The sequence below is a fragment of the Peromyscus californicus genome, unplaced genomic scaffold (assembly GCF_007827085.1).
Source record: "Peromyscus californicus insignis strain IS unplaced genomic scaffold, ASM782708v3 Scaffold_4__1_contigs__length_199733344, whole genome shotgun sequence".
NCBI classification, from domain to species: Eukaryota; Metazoa; Chordata; class Mammalia; order Rodentia; family Cricetidae; genus Peromyscus; species Peromyscus californicus.
Genome location: NW_026294562.1, coordinates 29,924,868 through 29,944,690, shown reverse-complemented (window position 1 = coordinate 29,944,690; position 19,823 = coordinate 29,924,868). Strand labels below are relative to the sequence as shown.

General features: G+C 43.1%; 1 protein-coding gene across 13 annotated transcripts in view; it reads right to left on the bottom strand.

Annotated features, from left to right (window-relative positions):
- Nucleotides 1-19,823, bottom strand: part of Sgms1 (sphingomyelin synthase 1) — a 277,830-nt gene that overhangs the window by 115,939 nt on the left and 142,068 nt on the right. For 4 of the 13 annotated variants that reach the window (XM_052760579.1, XM_052760578.1, XM_052760584.1 and 1 more), the window contains exon 3: nt 3,717-3,759. The exons of 6 other annotated variants lie outside the window; for them this stretch is intronic. The gene's annotated coding sequence lies outside the window, so the exon portion shown is untranslated. Of the gene's footprint in view, nt 1-3,716; nt 3,760-5,245; nt 5,363-5,578; nt 5,783-19,823 lie in introns of those variants that run through there. 3 more of the 13 variants (XM_052760581.1, XM_052760589.1, XM_052760583.1) reach the window with 2 other exon arrangements.

Genomic DNA, 19,823 nt, shown 5'->3' with positions numbered 1-19,823 from the left:
GAAAGTAAATTTGCTAGTGTTGGCTCTGGGTCCTGGCACATCACAGGTCAAATGACTCCCAAAAAGGAAGCAAAGAAGTTGAGGATGAAGTTGAGTGGCAGAACAATTGCTTGGCATACCCAAGGTCCTGGCTCAGTTCTCAGCACCACAAGACAAATTAAAAAATAAAAAAATAAAATGAACAAAAAGGAAAAAATGGATTCGTGAATTATTTCTGGAGTACATTTTTTTCAAGTCTTTCAAGTGTAACTTTTAAAAGCAATACTTGGGGATTGTGGATGGCCATTACAACTGACCTGTTCCATCTGCTTTCCTTCAAGTCTTCATTAAAATGATAGTATGGCAAGATAAGGACAAATCCATAAAGACAGAAGATACGGAAGCCACACCACAGAAGATTATGAACACCAAGCCATTGTGCATGCTGGAAAGCAGAGCAACTTCAGAGGATGAGGGGCCAAAGCACAGGCTCTGAGGTTCCCTCAGGGCTGAGGACAGAGGGACCAAAATAACCCTGGAAAAGCAGCCTGCCTGAAAGTCTACACACACACACAAATGTTTAGACTCTTATCTTATACCATTTACAAAAATTAAGTCAAAATGGATTTGATCTGTAAAAAGTAAGCTCAGAAACTAAAATTCCTAGAAGAAAATGCAAGAACCAAGGTTCAGGGCATGCAATTTGTCAATGGATTTCTTGGATGTGACACCAAATGTCCAGGCAACAAAAGCAAAACGTACCAGGGTTAAACAAAATAAAAATGCTTCTGCACAGCAAAGGGAGACAGCAACAGAATGGAAGGCAAGCTACAGAGCAGGAAACTGCATCTGCAAACCATGTATCTGAAAGGGATGAACAGCCCAATGTAAAGATCTCCTTTAACACTCAACAACAAAAAACCCAAATAACCAAAATTTTTCAATTCACAGACATCTCCCTGGATGATAAAGAAGTGGTCAACTGTGCATGAATGGATGCTCAACATCACTAATCAGGGTAAGCAAGTCAAAAGCACAAACAGATGTGGCCTCCCACACAGAATGGCTACTAACAAAAACAGATAATGACAAGTGTTGACAAGATAGTGGAGAACCTGGAACCCTTGTACACTCATAAAAACGTAAAATGTTACAGCTGGTAGAGAGAACACACAGACAATTCCTCAAAAAAATTAAACAGAGAACTGCCACATGATCTAGTAATTCAATTTATGGAATATATCTGAAATAACTGAAAATGAGATTTTAAAGAGATTTGCATACCTATATTGACTGTGGCAGTTTTAGCAATAGCCAAGAATAGAAGACACTATACTATATGTCTATCGACAAATAACTGGATAAGGAAAATGTGGTTGCATTGTCATTGGAATAGTATTCAATCCTTAAAAAGAGATTCTATCATGTGCTGCTACATGCATGATTGGTCAGGTCATTAGGAAGCAAGTAGCCTCAAAGAGATGCTGCAACAGATTCCAATGACAAAAAAGAGAAAGAATGATGACTTCCAGGGGTTGGGGAGAGAGAGAAAGACCTGTTACTCCATCAGTAAGTTATAATTTTCCAAGATGAAAAAAGCCTCAGATCTTTTGTTTGTTTGTTTGTTGTTGTTGTTTTGTTTTTTTTGTTTTTTGTTTTTTCCCGAGACAGGATTTCTCTGTATAGTTTTGGTGCCTGTCCTGGAACTCACTCTGTAGCCCAAGCCATCCTCAAACTCACACAGATCCGCCTGGCTCTGCTTCCCGAGTGCTGGGATTAAAGGCGTGCACCACCACCACCCGGCAAATCTCAAATCTTTTATAAAACAAGATGCATATTAACACTACCTACCTCATACTAAACATGATCAAGAGAATAAATGATGTGATGTACTTTTTTTGTCACAATAAAAGTGAATGGGGAGATTATCTAGACTATCTAAATGGGCCCAATGTAATCACAGTGTTCTGAGAAATAAGAAAGGGTAGACAGAGGAGCAGGTCAGAATCACATAGTGTAAGAAATGGTTGATCCATCATTTCTGACTTCGATGACAGAAGAGGGCAAGAAAATCATCAAACTGAGTTGCTAGGTTAAAAACTACAAACACCAGAGAAAGAGAGGGAGGGAGGGAAGAGGGAGGGAAAAGGAGAGCGGGATTGTGGAAGGGAGTCCCCAGCATGGAATTCTGAATTTTTGGGATGAAGAAAAGTGTTAACCATTTCCTAAAGGCACAAAACACCCCCATGCAGTCAACTAGAAAGCAGAATAGCTGGTGCATGCCAACATACATCACAACACTCAGTCAAAACCAAATAATTATCATAACTTAGTAAATATTAATATTTAAATGCAGTCTAGAACATGGCTGCACTAAGACAAATGGAGATCTGGACATAGCACATCTAATCGTCCCAGAGGCTGAGACAGCAAGACTCTTAAGTCTGAGGCCAGTGTAAGCCCACACTCCCTCCCAACCCCCATAAAAGGAGAGAAGGAGAAGGTAGAGGAAGAAGAGAAGTATAAAAAAAGAAATGGGGGGGGGGCAGGAATGCTAAGTGCATCCTAACAGTCAAGGGTCATCTTTAAATTTTCAACAGGAAATAGGACAGCGATCTAACATTTGTGAAGAAACCAATGAAGTGACACTTAAAGCCTCTTCTGTGTTTTGAAAAGATAGATACATGAATACCAGAGACTATAACCAAAAGAGCTGCAAGTCTATCTTCAGTCAGAGGGCAGTCACAGGGGAAACTAGTAACCAATTGTGCTGGATAGTTTTATATCAACTTGACACAAGCTAAAGTCATCTGAGAGGAGGAGCCTCAGTTAAGAAAATGCCTCCATAAGATCAGGCTGTAGGCAAGCATGTAAGGAATTTTCTTAATTAGTGATTGATGGGGGATGGCCCCGCCCATTGTGAGTGGTGCCATCCCTGGGCTGGTGGTCCAGGGTGCTATAAGAAAACAGGCTGAATAAGCCATGGAGAGTAATCCAGTAAGCAGCACCCCTCCATGGCTTCTGCATCAGCTCCTACCTCTAGGTTCCTATCCTGTTGGAGTTCCTGTCCTGACTTCCCTTAGTGATAAACAGAGATATGGAAGTGTAAGCTGAAATAATCCTTTCCTCCCCAGGTTGCTTTGGTCATGGTGTTTTATCACAGCAATAGTAACCCTAACTAAGACACCAATGTATATGCAACAACTTCAAAAATAAATAAAATGAACAAGGAGAACAAAGAACAAGAAAACAAGGGAGAAAAAAATATTGAGCTCATAAAAGCAGTTATATAAACTGTTCCAAATGGAGGTCCTGGCCATTTACCAGTCTGAGGAAAGAAGCCAGCAACTGTCCTCCATCATACAAATGGATACTTGCAGTTGGGACTCAAGATTCAGGGGCCAGCATCATACAAAGAGTCTGAAAAGTCTGGATGGCAAACATCTAACACGCTATACCACGCTGTGGGAAATGCAATCAACATTCTGAAACATGACTCTTACAATGAAAAGGCTAATGCAATTTATGTAATTACATATTTGGAAGAAAAGTATCAATACATGCTTGTCCAATATACATATATAACTAAATTAATTAAGTGGAATGTGTGTTTGACTGCTTCATCTGAAGTCCTCAGTAATCTTTATATATTCAAGTTTGTCATGATCATTTCTTTAGATCGTCTCAGAAGACAGGGAATAGACACTAGAACATGAAAGAATTAAACATCCATTTACCTCAGTCATGCTGTTACTTTTCCTCATCAGTCTTCCATCCGGTCTAGGAGAAAATAAGTAAATTAAAGTACATTCTTCATACAATGAGCTGCTTATAAGAAAAAAACAAGGTCATTACCACCCCTCCTTATCTGTCCACTGAGAAATAAATGTTCTTCCCTGCTTGCCAACTTCACCCCAGTTATCCTAGTGGAGAGACCAAGTTGTGATTAGGCAAACAAGCAGAGTTATGCCTGGTGTCAGGACAACATTGCCCACCAGACCCATCTAAGGCATCTCCTCAGATTTCCAGTCATGTACCTTATGAACTATCCCCTTTCCATCCAGATTAACTGCTAACTTACTATAGAAATTGATACAGTGGGCAAGCACATTTTTTCAAATCATAAAGATTAGAACTCTGCTGCCGGGCGGTGGTAGTGCACGACTTTAATCCCAGCACTCGGGAGGCAGAGCCAGGCGGATCTCTGTGAGTTCGAGGCCAGCCTGGGCTACCAAGTGAGTTCCAGGAAAGGCGCAAAGCTACACAGAGAAACCCTGTCTCGAAAAAACCAAAAAAAAAAAAAAAAAAAGATTAGAACTCTGGCATAAAAAGGGTAGTGGGATGTTTATATTTTCTTTTTTATCATAATACAATCAACAGCAGCTAAGGGGGATAAGTTTGGGACACACAGAGGTGTGTGTGATCAAAGAACCTGCACACAGATGTGAACCCACTGAACAAAAGGCTTAGGCATGCTTCTTCATCCTGTTCCATCAGATTTTCACAACTAAATCAAACATGACCCTTTCGACATGTATGTATGAATAATGAAATACAAGAAACATGTATGTCAATCAACAAACTACAGAAAAAGAGAAAATGTACCTTTAAGAAAAATGTCAGCTAGGCATAGTGGCACACGTTTATTTTTAATTTAACACTCAAGAAACTGAGTAGGAAAACTATTAAGTCTGAGGCCAGTCTGGGCAACAGAGTGAATTTAAGTAACCAACCGACAAATTGAGACCCTGTCTCAAAATAAATACATTAAATAAACTGCATTTAAAAATTAATAAACATTTGTATTACTGTCATACATACAAACAGAAAAACCAAAACAAAGCTGACTTTGAACACACTGGTCCTGCCTGGAGGTTACTTGGGATCCTTATTACTCAGGGAAGTGTCTGAGTTTGAGAATTCGTGTAACTGGACCAAAATTAAACATTTTAAGGACAAAAAGAGCAGGGGTGGGGGCTAGTTAGCTGATAGCTAATACTATTCAGGAAGATACTGCCATGCTGGGGATGAAAGTGCTCTGGCGAATGGGTTGTCAATGACAAGATCTCCAGAGACTGTCTGACAAGGGAGTTGTTCCTGACAGACTTGCAGGGGAAAGGTCCTCCCATTATGAAGCAAGACTCTATTGTTGAAGATAACATAGGAGAAAGAGGAAGAGGAAAGAAAGGAGAACGTCAAAGGCGGTCTGCTTTCCTTTCTACAGGTAAACAAAAAAAACCTCTATGGTAAAGATAACATAACTTACATGTGGTGGAAGCTAGACCAAGTTTCTAGTGCACCCCTCCACTTGGCTTTCCAATTCCCAGAGCAAAGGCCTAAGTTTGGTTCCCTCCACAGGAACCAAGACTCTCCAAACAGTGCGACTGAGTTCAGAGAGCCAAGCTGTACCCAGTGCCACCGATGCTGTGAACGAGTGTCCACAGGATGAACACATGTGGCTGTGGCTGGATACGGGATCTGTTGGGCAGTCCCTGCCCTGGAGTCACTCACACCAGAAGAGTCACAACGTCATTCAGAATCCACTCGTACAAATTACCAAAAATCCCAATGGCCGTCTCTATAGAGCGGGCACACTTACCACTCTGTACCCAAGAGAAGAGCTGTCAAAAGAAACCTTTCTCCATCCCAGTAACTGCTCGTTCTGAAACCTGCGAAGTAGCCGTATTATTCTCCTACAGCCTCTCTGTAACAAGAGACACCAGAAGAACACAGTGTCCCTCACAGGAAGCTGCACATGAACACAAGTTACTGAGGAACCCCGAGAACACCACCTTCCAACAACATGCCAAGCCTCTGTGAATATTTCCTTTTTATAATAATTTCAAAAAGCAGGGTCAAAACGAGAACATAGTTCAAAAAGGGAAGTTTTTGTTATGCCACTTGAGAAAAAAAAAAAGTAACTACGTTTTAAAAAGACTGTGTGTGTGGTAGCCAAGATATGTGTTTTAAAAGGCCTTCCTGCATCCTCAATGATAAATATAAAATTGTACCTCAACCACAATCACAGGCTGTCATACGTGATATGCTGTTATATTCAATCCCTGAAAGAATGGGGTGGGGTGCTGAAGGGAGCCTTAAAACCACAACCTAATCAGATGAAGACAACTCAAAGGCTACATAACTTCTCTGGGGTTATACCAGGAGAGAGGGGAAAGGGTCCCAACTCAAGTTTACTGAACTACTTGGGTTATTGCGCCCACCATGACAGTTCTAGCTTGATGATGAAAAGCCCCGAGTCTGTCTCAAACTGTTCAGTGACACTTTCATCTTCTAGCTTCAAGCTCTTTGGGCTCTGATCTCCCTAAAGGTTTTGAGGTCCCTTCTCTCTGCGTGATGGTAAAAAGTGTTTTGTTAGCAAGGAGCCTGAGGACAGGAAGCAAAGGAGGCTTAGATGCACTCATTCCAAAGGAGCAGAACCGTAAGGGCAGCAGCTGAACCGTAAGGGCAGTGAGAGCACCCGGGGGGCGGGGTTCCCCCTGTCAGACTGAGCATGGGGAAAGCCTGGTCTAAGAGGCAGGCTTGCTTTCGCAATGGAGGTGTTTTGTGAAGACAAATCATTTCTGGGACTAAACAAGCAGGTAACTACGTAGACCGGACATACATCAATGAATGTCTACAGAGTGCAAGTCCCCAATTATCCTTGCAGCTTTAAACACTCATTTAGGATCCAGTTAAAAATGGGAAACTACACAAGCCCTGAACAACAATGACACCAGCAGACGGGCTAACATGGAAGGGAGAGGCCCAACTCTACAAAAAGATCTACAGACAACTCAGTTGGAGACTGCTGAGAACAGGAGAAATGGTCTTCCCAAGGGAACAACCCCCTAACTGGTTATCTGACACCAAATGGTCAGCCCTCAGATCACATACACACAAGTAACATCACACAGAATAAACAGGTGTCTTTTGGGGGAAGAGTGTGTCTGTGTGTGTGAACAATTAAAGAAAAAGAGACCATGAATTTGAGAGTATGGTTGGGAAGAATGAATGGGAGGGATTGGAAAGAATAAAGGAAAGGGAAAAATGTAATTATATATATAATTACATATATATGTACATATGTATAATATACATATATATATATATATATATATATATATATATATTTATATTGGGGGGGATTTTGAGACAGGGTTTCTCTGTGTAACTTTGGAGCCTGTTCTGGAATTCACTCTGTAGACCAGGCTGGCCTAGAACTCACAGAGATCCACATCCCTCTGCCTCCCCAGTGCTGGGATTAAAGGCTTGTGCCACCACCACCCAGTGGGGGGGGGGGGGAATAATTTTTTTAAGGTAAGGCAGAAACTATTGCAGACATGGACCCAGTGACATTCAGAAGATTGTGGGTGGGGTTCTCCTACTCCTTCAAATCCCCGTGTGGCAATATTTAAATGTCTCTGTGCTTACTACTGGTGGTTTGCTCCCAAGAAAAACACACTGGAGAAGGAAAAGATCCCAGAGCAGAAAGCAGTGGACCTAAGAGCCACAGCTGAGGAAGGAAAAAACAAAAGCTCCCAGTGTGGACAGCTTAACCAGGCCACTAGCACCCCAGTATAGACAGCTTAACCAGGCCACTAGCACCCCAGTGTGGACAGCTTAACCAGGCCACTAGCACCCCAGTATAGATAGCTTAACCAGGCCACTAGCACCCCAGTGTGGACAGCTTAACCAGGCCACTAGCACCCCAGTATACACAGTTTAACCAGGCCACTAGCACCCCAGTATAGACAGCTTAACCAGGCCACTAGCACCTCAGTGTGGATAGCTTAACCAGGCCATCCATTCCTTCTCTGTAATAGGTTTAAAAAAAACCAAAAACCAGCCTTAACAACCTCTGCCATTTCTCCTAAGATGTCAAAACATGCCAGGCATAGTCGTGGCCAAAAGGTCCAGTCTCCCTGTAGAACAGTGGTCCCAACCTTCCTACACTGTGCCCTTTAATACAGTCCTCATGTTGTGGTGACCCCCACTGTATAACTATTTTTGTTGCTACTTCATAACTATAACTTTGCTACTCTTGTGAATTGTAATGTAGATATCTCACATGTAGGGTATCTGATCCGCGACCCCAGAAAGATGGCAGCCCACAGGTTGAGAACTACTACTCTAGAGTACCCAAGGCTTCCTGCTGCCAGCTCCTACAACTGGTGCTAGCCCTCTTCACTGGGATAACATCCCAGTGTCCTCGAGGAGTGCCTCATCTCCCCTTCAGTACACGGTCTTAGCTGTTCGAGATTAACCAAGGGAACATGCAAGGGGTGAATTGGGTGTCTTCTCCCAAGCTTTCCCGAGACTGCCAGAATTCCCAGAATGCCAGGCTTCTCCTGGGGAATAGAGAGCACTCTCTTCCCTGAGGAGCTGGGCTGGGCTGTAAAAGAAAATACACAGCTTTATCAAGTACTCCACGGTTTAGTCCTTCTCAGCTTGCCTCTGAAACTGGCTTTCCTTCCTTTTTACCTCAGGAAAGAAGAGCTGACTTTGTGAGCAGAGGTACCCTGAGAGGAAGACAGAGTTAGCAACTGAAACCTGCTAAAATGTGGGAACTGAAGGAAAAGATTTGGGGCAAGGAGACTCCAGAGAGATAGGATACACACTTAAGAAAAGAGTAAAACCAACTGTGCTCTGGGAAATGGTGAAATAAATGTTCCTGAATAACACAAAACAGACACACCTGGGAATAATGCATTTGGAGTGTGACCTGGGAGCACTCCTTCTCATCAAGAGTGACCAAGTTCCAGGAAGGAAAAGGTACTTCATCACTTCCCTGGGCAAATGGCAGGGTCACACTGAGGTGACAAACTGACATCGCCAAGGTTATAAGCAACATCAACAAACAGCATATAAACAACATCAACAAACACAACCACTCCATTAGGGACCTTATCTGAACCCAGGAGCCAAGCCTAAGAGGCCAAGAAACCCTCCTCTGTGGTTCACTGATGGGAACTACTATAAACGGGACAAAAAACGGGATGAAGAAGACACAGTTCTCATGTTCTAGCATGAACCAAATATGGATGGCTATGGCTCAGGAAAATGAAATCAGGCAGCCCCAAATACCATGTTCTAAAGTAGTGACCGTGTGGTAGAGCAAAAGGAGGTCACAAATGAAGCTAGTGATCTGTTAGTATATTCCAAAATGATTCCAAAATGATGTATGGTCAAACATGTAAGTGGGCAATGACTAGCCAACTATTAAGGGGGCTACCGAGAGCCCAAGAGGATTTGGCTCCGGAACGGCAAGATTCTAATCAGTCCATTGACCTCACAGAATCTTTAACGTGTATTTGGCTTTTTCCTTAGAACTTCTGTCCACAGTCTCAAAGGGGTTTGTTTTTTATCAACACTGGCCTTTCCAGAAAGTAAAACCTCAATCCCTGTGTTACCTTTTGAAGGCTCAAATATGCCTTTGGTTCCGGAAGCCTTCACCAAGAAATTTATACACTGAAATGATTTTCAGCACCATATCTTGCTAGAATGACCTCAGTAACATGCCACGCCTCCAATTTGATGGGAGCAATTTGAAAGAACTTGGCTTCAAAAGGAAAGGTTCTTAGATTTGTTTCTAAGACAGTTATTAAGTCGTTGGACTGTATACGGGCTATGGGCTATGGGGTGTGATATAACTTGTGTTCTTGGGACTTCCTGGTGAGGGAGGCAGTGTCACTAATTTCACATGGAAGCTGCTTAGACTGTAATAGATAAGAGTTGGTGGAGAATTAAATGAATCAACAATTTTTAATCCTACTTTTTGTTAAAGGGAACTGTAAAATAGAAGACATTAATATTCAGATGTAATATAGAGGTAATTAACTACCTAAATCTAAAATTTACATATATATATATATTTACATATAATAGTTTGATTAAAAATAATTAAGACCAAATAAGATCAGGTAGATAACTCATCCATTACTGTGAGTTATTCTATCACTTTCTCTAGGCCAGAAAGGAGAGAGATGGCATTATAGGGACATGAAAGGCAGTCACATAGCAATACGTTTCTGAAGTGGAGATGGTTTCACCAGTGAACTGAGAAACTTGACTTGCTTTAATGTAACTGATAGCAGACAACCACATCGGCATTTACCATGTGCTGACCAGGGTCTGTGCATTTTAAGCACAAAGGCAGCCCGACTCTTGCCCTCAAGAAACTGTGTTTCAGTAACACCAGGAAGGTTATTTTGGCACTCTTATTGGTAGGGATTTAAAAGCAAACTGCAGTTTCGTTTCTTTTCAAGTTCTTTCAAGACATGGAGAAGAATAAGTGTTTACCAGAAATTGAAAGAACAATGAGAACCTGGTCACTCAAAGCACTTTTGAAAAACTTTGAAGTAACATCTTCAAAAGAAAATTCCACATGAATTAGCAAACCAAGCTACGGTAACAAACTGTGCCAATGACCTACACACAAATGTTTATGTTCCTCAAAGAGGCAAAGATAGCAAACACGTAAGAATATCAGATGAACTAACAGGCCCTGTTTGCCCAGGACAAGATGAAAATCAATGACTGAGATTATCTCAGAGTCAGAGCATATGTTTATAGGTTCAGTCCTGGGCACTGCCCTCTCCCCAAATCCCACCCCATGAAAGTATGTGTGCATATGTAAAATTCATTCCCCAGGCAGATTAAGAAAAATGTTTTAAACCAAAAATCGACTAATTTTCTCATGGAGCATGTAGGGTATCACTCATCTACTCTTCCTGGGGAATTCTGCTTTACACTCAGATCCAGATGTCTCTCAACGGCCATTTCTGCACCACCTGATACAACCCCATGCACAGACATGGCTGACTGAACTTGAAAAAATTCTTGACTCAAAAAGAGTCATTTATGAAATGGCCAAGAGCCATGGTTTCCTGTTACCACCTAAAATGATGGGCTTCACCAATAAGGTTATCCGCCTCAAGAACCAAATACGTGTAAGTCTACAAGAACTAGACGCATGGTAAAAGGTCAAGAGGGACATGATGTCACAGGCCAAGTGTGCACAGAAATCAACCAGCCCCCAGTCTGTTCTTGGGATTCTCAGATTCACATCCTTACATCCTAATCTTTTCTTGAGGTAAATACAACATGACTCTTGCAAACAAGAAAATACCCAAAATACACAGCTAATGATAAAATTGCTGTGTTTGTTAAGCTGTTATCTTTTAGACTAATCGGAAGAAACACTTTACATTGCTTAGGTCAAGTTTTTCAAGCCATGCAGCTTAATACTTTCAAGCCTCTCCTTTGGGCTTCAGGTTACTCACTTATAAAATGAAGTCAATGTCTGTGAAGGCTTCAAAATTCTGCTGATGGCCAGGCTCTGATATATCCATCTTCTTTCCAAACAAAAGAACACAAACAGCGTTTATACAACTGGAAAGTACTCTCTACTCTGTGGCTGCCACATAGTAAGATTCTCATCCTACTGACTTCATAATTACAACTGAAAGATTTGCCTATACAAATTCATAAAATGACTCAGTTCAGAGACCGTGTCATTTTCATTATTTGCAGATAAATTAAAAGTTTTCACAGTATTTAATTTTCCCACTGAAAATATAATTATACTTAGTGTCCTGCCTCTCTCTCTTAAAGAAACTAGTAAGTTCAGAGAATCTTACTTGATTAATTACCAGAAATACCTATGTCAGAATGGTGCTACAGTTTTGGTTATAGTAGTTTCAACACTCTGCTTTGCAATACAAGACAATGGAATTCTACATATCTATCCTGGACACTCTTCTTGTTCAGTCTTTAATTCAAAAGAATTGGCCTGTGCTAATTGGAAGCCAGATCCATTCAGATAAAATGAGGTGCTAACAAACAAATGGCATTGCCATAAACAGTTGCCATAAGCAAGTTACAGTCTTAATCTCCCACAGCCATCCATGGACAACACTGAGGTCCAGCCCGGAGTGCCAACTGCAGAGGTATGTTTGAGTGCATGTGCTGTTGATGCAGATTTTTAAAATAAACAACTAACAACCATTATCTTAGCTTCTAGAGATAAGGATGGATGTGTGTGTGTGTGTGTGTGTGTGTGTGTGTGTGTGTGTGTGCGCACGCGCGCACACACATTCATACACGCACATGTGGAAGCCAGAGGTACCTTCCTCTACTACCCTCTACCTTCGTTTCAGAGACAGGGTCTCTCACTGAACCTGGAGCTGAAAAATTCAGCTAGATGCTCCAGGGATCTGCCTGTCTACCCATCCCCCAGCACTAGGATTTCTGATGTGGGTGCTTAGAATTCAAACTCAGCTGCATGACCAGCAGGCACTTCGCTGACCAGGCCTGCTCTCCAGCCCCTAAATATGCTTCTTAGTGGATACAATATAAACAAAATCCTACGAAATACACAGAGAATATGGTGTGCAAATAAAACCCTGTTGTGTACATGTAGAAGGTGGGTGGGGTGCAAACAAATGGATAAATGTATTAAACCACAGGTAAAATACAGTCAGGTCTATGTAATAAAGTTGGCTAGAACACATAACTAAGAAAGTGGGGCATAAATCCTATCTTACAAACTAAATAACTACATATCCAAAGTAGCAAAGAAGAGACTTGCAGGCAAATATCAGCACAGTCTCTCCTTCCCCTTGAAAACCTCATAGCTGGCAGGGAGACATCCACGGGAGGTGAAGAATGGAACTTGAGTCAGTATCATCTTTGCAGACACTGAGTCAAAATCCGTTCCAGAGTCTGACCTTGTGGTTTATTCTTCTTACACACTGAAGCACAGTAAAAGTTGTTTCCACATGACCATCATCACAGCAAAGCTTTAGGCATAGCTACATAGAAACCCCCTAGCAAAAGTAGCAAAGCACCTGTGACCTCTGCAATAAGAGTGATAAACTGAGCTCAGGGCTAGGACCTAGAAGAAGGATCTGTGATAAGGATAAGGATAAATTTTAGTGGTAGATGATGCAAAGTACATGGGGCATCTTTCATAGGGATGAGTTCTATTCACTGAGAGACAAAGCCCAGGATTAGGGCCTAAACAGTTCTCAGGATACTGGAGAGGATTCAGGTGGAGCTTGGCCCCTTAACAGACTAGCAAAGGATCACCAGGTTATCAGACAACATTTCCTCAAGCCTTCCAGGTGAAAAGTCTTCACTGATTTCCTTCCCTTGAAGAAAACAGGCCCATGTGATTGACAATCCTGGTTCCTCCAACACTTATTCTAAACTGTACTTCGATTGGCAAACACTTTCAAATCCTGCAGACTTTAAGCTTGTCAAAATATGGATTTGTGACTCTCTGCCTATACCTTGGTAAACTTTGTAAAGGAACTATTACAGGCAAGGGAAGGGAAATGGGACTAAATAGTTCTTCTTTACACAAACGGTGAGAAGAAGGAAGCAGTATTCATTTTCTAAGTCAGAAAATGCATCAACTGAAATACCCAATCCAGGAGTTTGATGTAAGTCAATGTGATCCATAAAAATATATTTACATACAGGATTTACACAGTAAAAATCAATGATTTCTGCAAGTAGTGAATATCCTACTGAGATTTAAAAATAGAGATTGGTGTAATTTATAAAAGAATTTCATTTAAATGTAGCTTCTCAAGGAAGAACCTATTCAAACTATTTCAAGCTTCATGCAGACGTAAACCGTCTGTGTTGGTCACTCTTAGGTTTAGGGAACCAAGGGTTTCATGTTCTTCCTACTGTCACTGAGATTCCCTCCTCTTCCGGATCTCTAGTCTCTAGATGTCAATCATGTGCCACTGAAATCCATTCCTCAGCTGTAGTTACCTCTGTTTCCTTACTTCAAAGTGTCTCAGAGCCGTGGCTAATGGACACTGAATTTCCATTGGTCAGAACTACCGTGAAATTAATGTCCTAGAGAAAATGACGCTCTTAGCTAGGCTCCCGGGCTCCTGCCACTGAATGCACCCTTCAGTTTATAAGCTTCCATCCAGTAGGTCAGAGAGTCAACAGAGTCAGTCAGAACCTGAGGGCACTACCTGAGAGGGGCTAAGGACTGAACCAAAGGCCTGGTGCATGCTGGGAAAGTGTTCTGTGACTGAGTTATAGCCTCAGCCCCACAAATACTTCATTCACTCACTCACCACCTCAAGGTCAGAAATTTGCATGACTAAAGCAGTAATAACCTTGGTCCCTTAGGAGACTCAAGTTTAAGCAAAACTCCAAACAGGCTTGTTTCTATAACAATATACACATAACTGTCCAGATAACAAATTATCTGAGCTGGATTTTTCTTTCAGTAAACACAATTCCTTCAGACATGTATTATACTGGCTGACACTGTTAGACAGAGAGAGGGGATGTTTATCAGAAGCAACTTCTAACCTTGTTCCTATAAAGTCTTCAGGACAGTCGTCCAGTATCTTAGCTATGGTTTTATTGCTGTGAAGAGACACCATGACCATGCCAACTCTTATAAGTGAAACATTTAATTAGGGCTGGTTTACAGGTTCAGGGTTTAGCCCATTATCATCACGGTAGGAGCATGGCGGCATGCAGGCAGACATGGTGCTGGAGAGGTAGCTGAGAGTTGTACATCCGACTGGCAGGCAGCATGAAAAGAGAGGGACACCAGGCCTGGTTTGAGCACTGGAAACCCCAAAGCCCACAACCAGTGACACATTTCCTCCAACAAGGCCACACCTCCTAATCGTGCCACTCCCTACGAGCCAATGGGGGCCACTTTCTTTCAAGCCACCAGATCCAGACACTGTGAATCTAACACAAGGGAGGCATCTTTTCACTTATCCCCCACTGAAGATACAAAAAGGGTACTGAGCCTGAACAACAGGCAAAGCCTACACCAATTCTACACAACCCCACTGTGCTCCCACAAGGGAGGCATTCAACTAACTCTGCAGCTAGTGGACAGGCTCAGATGATGTTTGGTTATTCACAAACAATTCCAGGAACCTTGGGGATTCGGTTACGTAAGATAATTCCACTTGCCTTTCAATCCACTTAGATCCTGAGGAAGCCTAATTCTTAAACACTTGCAGGGAGAAAACAAACACAGTCACTGGAAACCAGTCCAGACACTAATTAACATTTTCCAAAACAGCCACAAACTTACTCCTCAGTTCTGTCAACAGGTAACTGTCATGGCGGGAACAAGAGAGAACTAGGTCTCCCTTTGGCTGTCCAACTACTGAACCAATGGACCCCCAAGAAGTTGAAGTTCCTCCCGGAATCCTATGCAAAGAGAGGAAGAAAGCTGATGCCCTGATGTTAAGCAGAGCAGGGAGCTTATTCCCTGGAGGGACTTCCCAAGGTTCCCACAACCCCACCTACCACCTTGTAGGAGGGACTGGTGTCATCCAGTGGTGATGGGGACTGGTGTCATCCAGTGGTGATGGGGGACCGGTGTCATCCAGTGGTGATGGGGGACCGGTGTCATCCAGTGGTGATGGGGACTGGTGTCATCCAGTAGTGATGGGGGACTGGTGTCATCCAGTGGTGATGGGGACTGGTGTCATCCAGTGGTGATGGGGGACTGGTGTCATCCAGTGGTGATGAGGGACTGGTGTCATCCAGTGGTGATGGGGGACTGGTGTCATCCAGTGGTGATGGAGGACTGGTGTCATCCAGTGGTGATGAGGGACTGGTGTCATCCAGTGGTGATGGGGGACTGGTGTCATCCAGTGGTGATGGGGGGACTGGTGTCATCCAGTGGTGATGGGGACTGGTGTCATCCAGTGGTGATGGGGGGGGGGAATTGGTGTCATCCAGTGGTGATGGGGGACTGGTGTCATCCAGTGGTGATGGGGGGGGGGGGGACTGGTGTCATCCAGTGGTGATGGGGGACTGGTGTCATCCAGTGGTGATGGGGGGGGATTGGTGTCATCCAGTGGTGATGGGGGACTGGTATCATCCAGTGGTGATGGGAGACTGGTGTCATCCAGTGGTGATGGAGGACTGGTGATGGGCCAACGTACACCTTAACCAGGCCCAGACCTGGACCTGGACTACTTAACTATGCATACTTCTTGCCCCCTATTTAAACCTAAGCCTCATGTTAGGACCCTAAAGATGGACTTTGGGGGAGGAGACCAGTGGGTCCTTTTTATTCCTCTTACCAACGTGGTCACTTTCAATCAATATCCTTTTCTGCTTTCCACTACTGTGCCTTTGGCTGGACTACTGAGGACCGGTGCCAAACCTGGTTATCAACAAACTGGGTACCAAACAGGCTGTCAGGGCCCAGGTTCACCTTAACTGGTAAGAAATCCCAAATGTCTCCCATTGGAAGGTCAAAATCTAATCTTCATTAGAAAATAAACACAGGCCGGGCAGTGGTGGTGCATACCTTTAATCCTAGCACTCAGAGAGGCAGAGGCAGGTGGATCTCTGTGAGTTCGAGGCCAGCCTGGTCTATAAAACAAGTTCCTCGACAGCCTGTTACACAGAGAAACTCTGTCTCAAAAAAAAAAAAAAAGAAACAAAGATCAAATAGACTTGCCTGAAGCAAACGGGTCATGGCAGGGTGTCCGAGCCTCAAGTTTAGAGGTCTGAGTTGAGTCACGATACCTCTGTTAATTTGTGTGATACCTTATGATAGCCTTTGCTCTGAGTCCCGAGTGTTTAATTGAAAGGGCTGGGTAAGAAGCTACCTCATCCAAGATTCTGAATTAAAATGATTTAATTTTACATTTATCTGCATTTACAATTATTCTAACTATTCCAAATTATGAGCATGAGTGGGGTTTGATTACTGTTGATTAAAAACTTGCTACTGAAGGCGGTGGTGATGTGATGAGGTGAGACAAGCTTTGACATTAAGCAATATAAACATGACACCTAAGAGAAGCCATGGAAGCGGTGCAGGGCATTCCTAGGTGGCAGACTCACTAGTATCCCCACGAGAATTTAGTGGGCTGGGTCCAGGGAAGCCAATCACCCCATATGTGTGAGACAAGAATGCCCATAAGGACCAAGGACGAATCTGTTTTATGAACCTTATGGTTTCTTATTACCTGTATAATCTTTAATGACCTATGATTAAGACATTTAATTCTGAGCCTCAAGTTCCTTAAAGGTACAATGTGTGCATAATGCTACTTATCTAAAGCAAGGTCTTACGGAGATAAATGAAGACATGGTATGGGAAAGGGGGTTAGAGCAAAACCTGGTTCTCAGCCTAAGTGTCATGGATCTTGGTGGACTCAGCTTAACCTCATCAGTTTCCAACTCCATAAAGCCCAGCTTAATAAGTTGAGCTATGAGGGGTGTGGGAGGCCAGCTCCCACCTTTTCAAGGATTCTTATGAGGAAGAGAAAGGGATAAGAAAATATTAGATAGAAAGATAGTGAAGAGGAGAAAGACAGAAACACAGGATAGCTTCGGGAGGACCTGGGTCAATACCCAACAGCCTTTTCTGTTTATTTTAAAGGGCTTTTTATAAAAATGCCATGGGACAGGGCAAAAAAATCTCCCCCTTGCTAGATCAAAGCACACCGCACAGCCAAGTGTAGCCCCTTCCAAACACCTGGTAACCACACTGTGGTCAAATCATCCCCTTATGCAGCCCTGCTGGGTAAAACAAGCTCAGATTCTCAGACTCTGAGTAAGTTCTCACTAGGAAACCTCTGTGGGTCTCCACAGAGAGGGCCAGCTCAGAACACAGCAGCTAACATTTAGCATCAGTATGGGGCTATTTACCTATGGACATTCCCTCTCTATGATCTCTCTAAACCATAGTAACAAGCCTGGTGGACATTCGAGCCTCTGACAAAAACAATTAGTAAAACAGAAGAGTTCCTCCATTAATGATGCAGACATTTTAGAAAACTGTCTTTCAAAACAAATTTGGAAGTTGTTAGGAGAAAAAAAACAAACAGCACACACCAATAGCACCAGTGAAGGCACTGTACAAGAGAGGCTTCCAGACATGCCCTATAATGTAACATGTATTCTGAAGGATTACATGGCAAAGCCCAGGTTCCAAACTCCATGTTAAATGCTGAAACAGCTAAGCAAAAAACAAAGCAACAACAGAGCCAATCCAGTACCAGGAGTGCTGGAGAGATGGTATAGCAGTTAAGCGCACACCCACGTGGAAGCTAACAACTGTCTGTAACTCCAGTTCCAGGAGACCCAATGCCCTCTTCCGGTTTTCCTGGGCATCAGACACACATGTGGTGCACAGACATACATACAAGCAAAACATGGATGTACATGACATAAAAGTCTCAAAAACAAAACAAAAAAATTCATAGCAGTTTCTCTGAACATTCTCACGCTCTCCATTCAGAAGAAAATTAGGAGCTGTACCTTTCATCCCAGCACTTGGAAACACCACCTCAAAAAGCAACAAGGCACACAGTATGGTAAACATCTCCAACTGGTCCATTTCCTCAGCAACACCCAGCCCAGCCCAGTTGTGAATGTACAAATGCTGCCATATACCCAAGAAGGCACAGACAGACCACAGCTACTCAATGGCTTCCAAGACCCCAGTCTAAAGACAATTAACCTCTGGGCTCTCTTACACAGCTCCCAATTGGTCTTATGGATTTGGGAGACAAGAAATAGTTCCTCCCTACTAGTGCCCATGCCAGGTTACCAACCTGGATGAAATTCATTCACCATAATCGAGGTGATTGTAAGCAAACTGCCTAACCCATCAGATCCCAGAGAACATTATTTGCAAAACCACACCAGTAACGCCTCCCACCAACAGCCTCGGAGCAGCAGTTCAGATGGGCATGCAGAGCTTTTCACAAGCAGCTGTCCTTGAATGCCACTGATATTTCTGTTGTCTTTAATCCTGAACCGAAAGCAGCGGATCTTTTTGGTCTTGCAAATCCCACTGACTTCCAATCAAAATCACTTTAACAAGATAGGAGCTGAGAATGGAACTCAGTGGCAGAGCAACTAAAATACACACATCCAAGGCCCTGAGTTCCATTCCTAGTGGGGCATGAAAGTTTTTAAAGAGAAAGAAATGAAAAAGGAAAAACCTGAGCAGGGATAGCAAGGGAGAAATTCTCCCAGTTACCGCCACCCTCCTGCCTCCATTGGGAAGTCTCTACTGGTATCAGAGTGACATCTGGAGTTCTCAAGGCAAACCTTTCCAGGCTTTATCCTAACTGTCAGGAGGGAGGGCAACTCTGGCTCCACTCACACCTTTCCCCACAATGTGAGTAGTCTCTGCCAGATGTTCCCAATACTCCTTTGTTGAACTTTCCACCCAACCAGCTGTCTACGGACCCATTTGCACTAGGGTGTGCAGTCCATTCACTACTTAATTGCTAGCACTTTACACAATGACAGTTCAAACAGCTGTGGACCAACAAGAAAGTGAGGAGCCATCTTGTTAAGCAGTATAATCCACACAGCCCAGGCCATGTTAATGCTGGGAGTAACGCTAAGGCCTTCCCAGTTCTATTCTATTGAATTTTCCCACACAAAGCTGAACAGAACCAGCACAATCAGTATGATGAGCCAAAGGCAAAGTGGGTGTTAAGTTGAGAGCCTTCATCTGACAAGTTAAAATCAGATAATTCATCCTGCTTGTGTTTGACTTGCATACCTTTCGGTTTCCGGTTTCACTGTAACCTTACCACCTGTGTACCTGTGTAAGTTAGTCCACGGCATGTCTGCATTTTCCTTTCCCCTCCAGCTGAGAAAGCTGTTGCTAAGCACACTCAGAGTGAAATCACTCCAGTAACAACTTTCGGGCAAGTCAGTCTCTGAACTGAACAAGAAGAGAGTGCAGACTGAGAACAAGACAGGGTTCTCCAGAGGAACACAGCCTGTGGGGGGTGGGGGTGGGGCACCCCTTTAATCCTAGCTCTGCAGAGGTAGAGGCATGGGATCTCTATGAA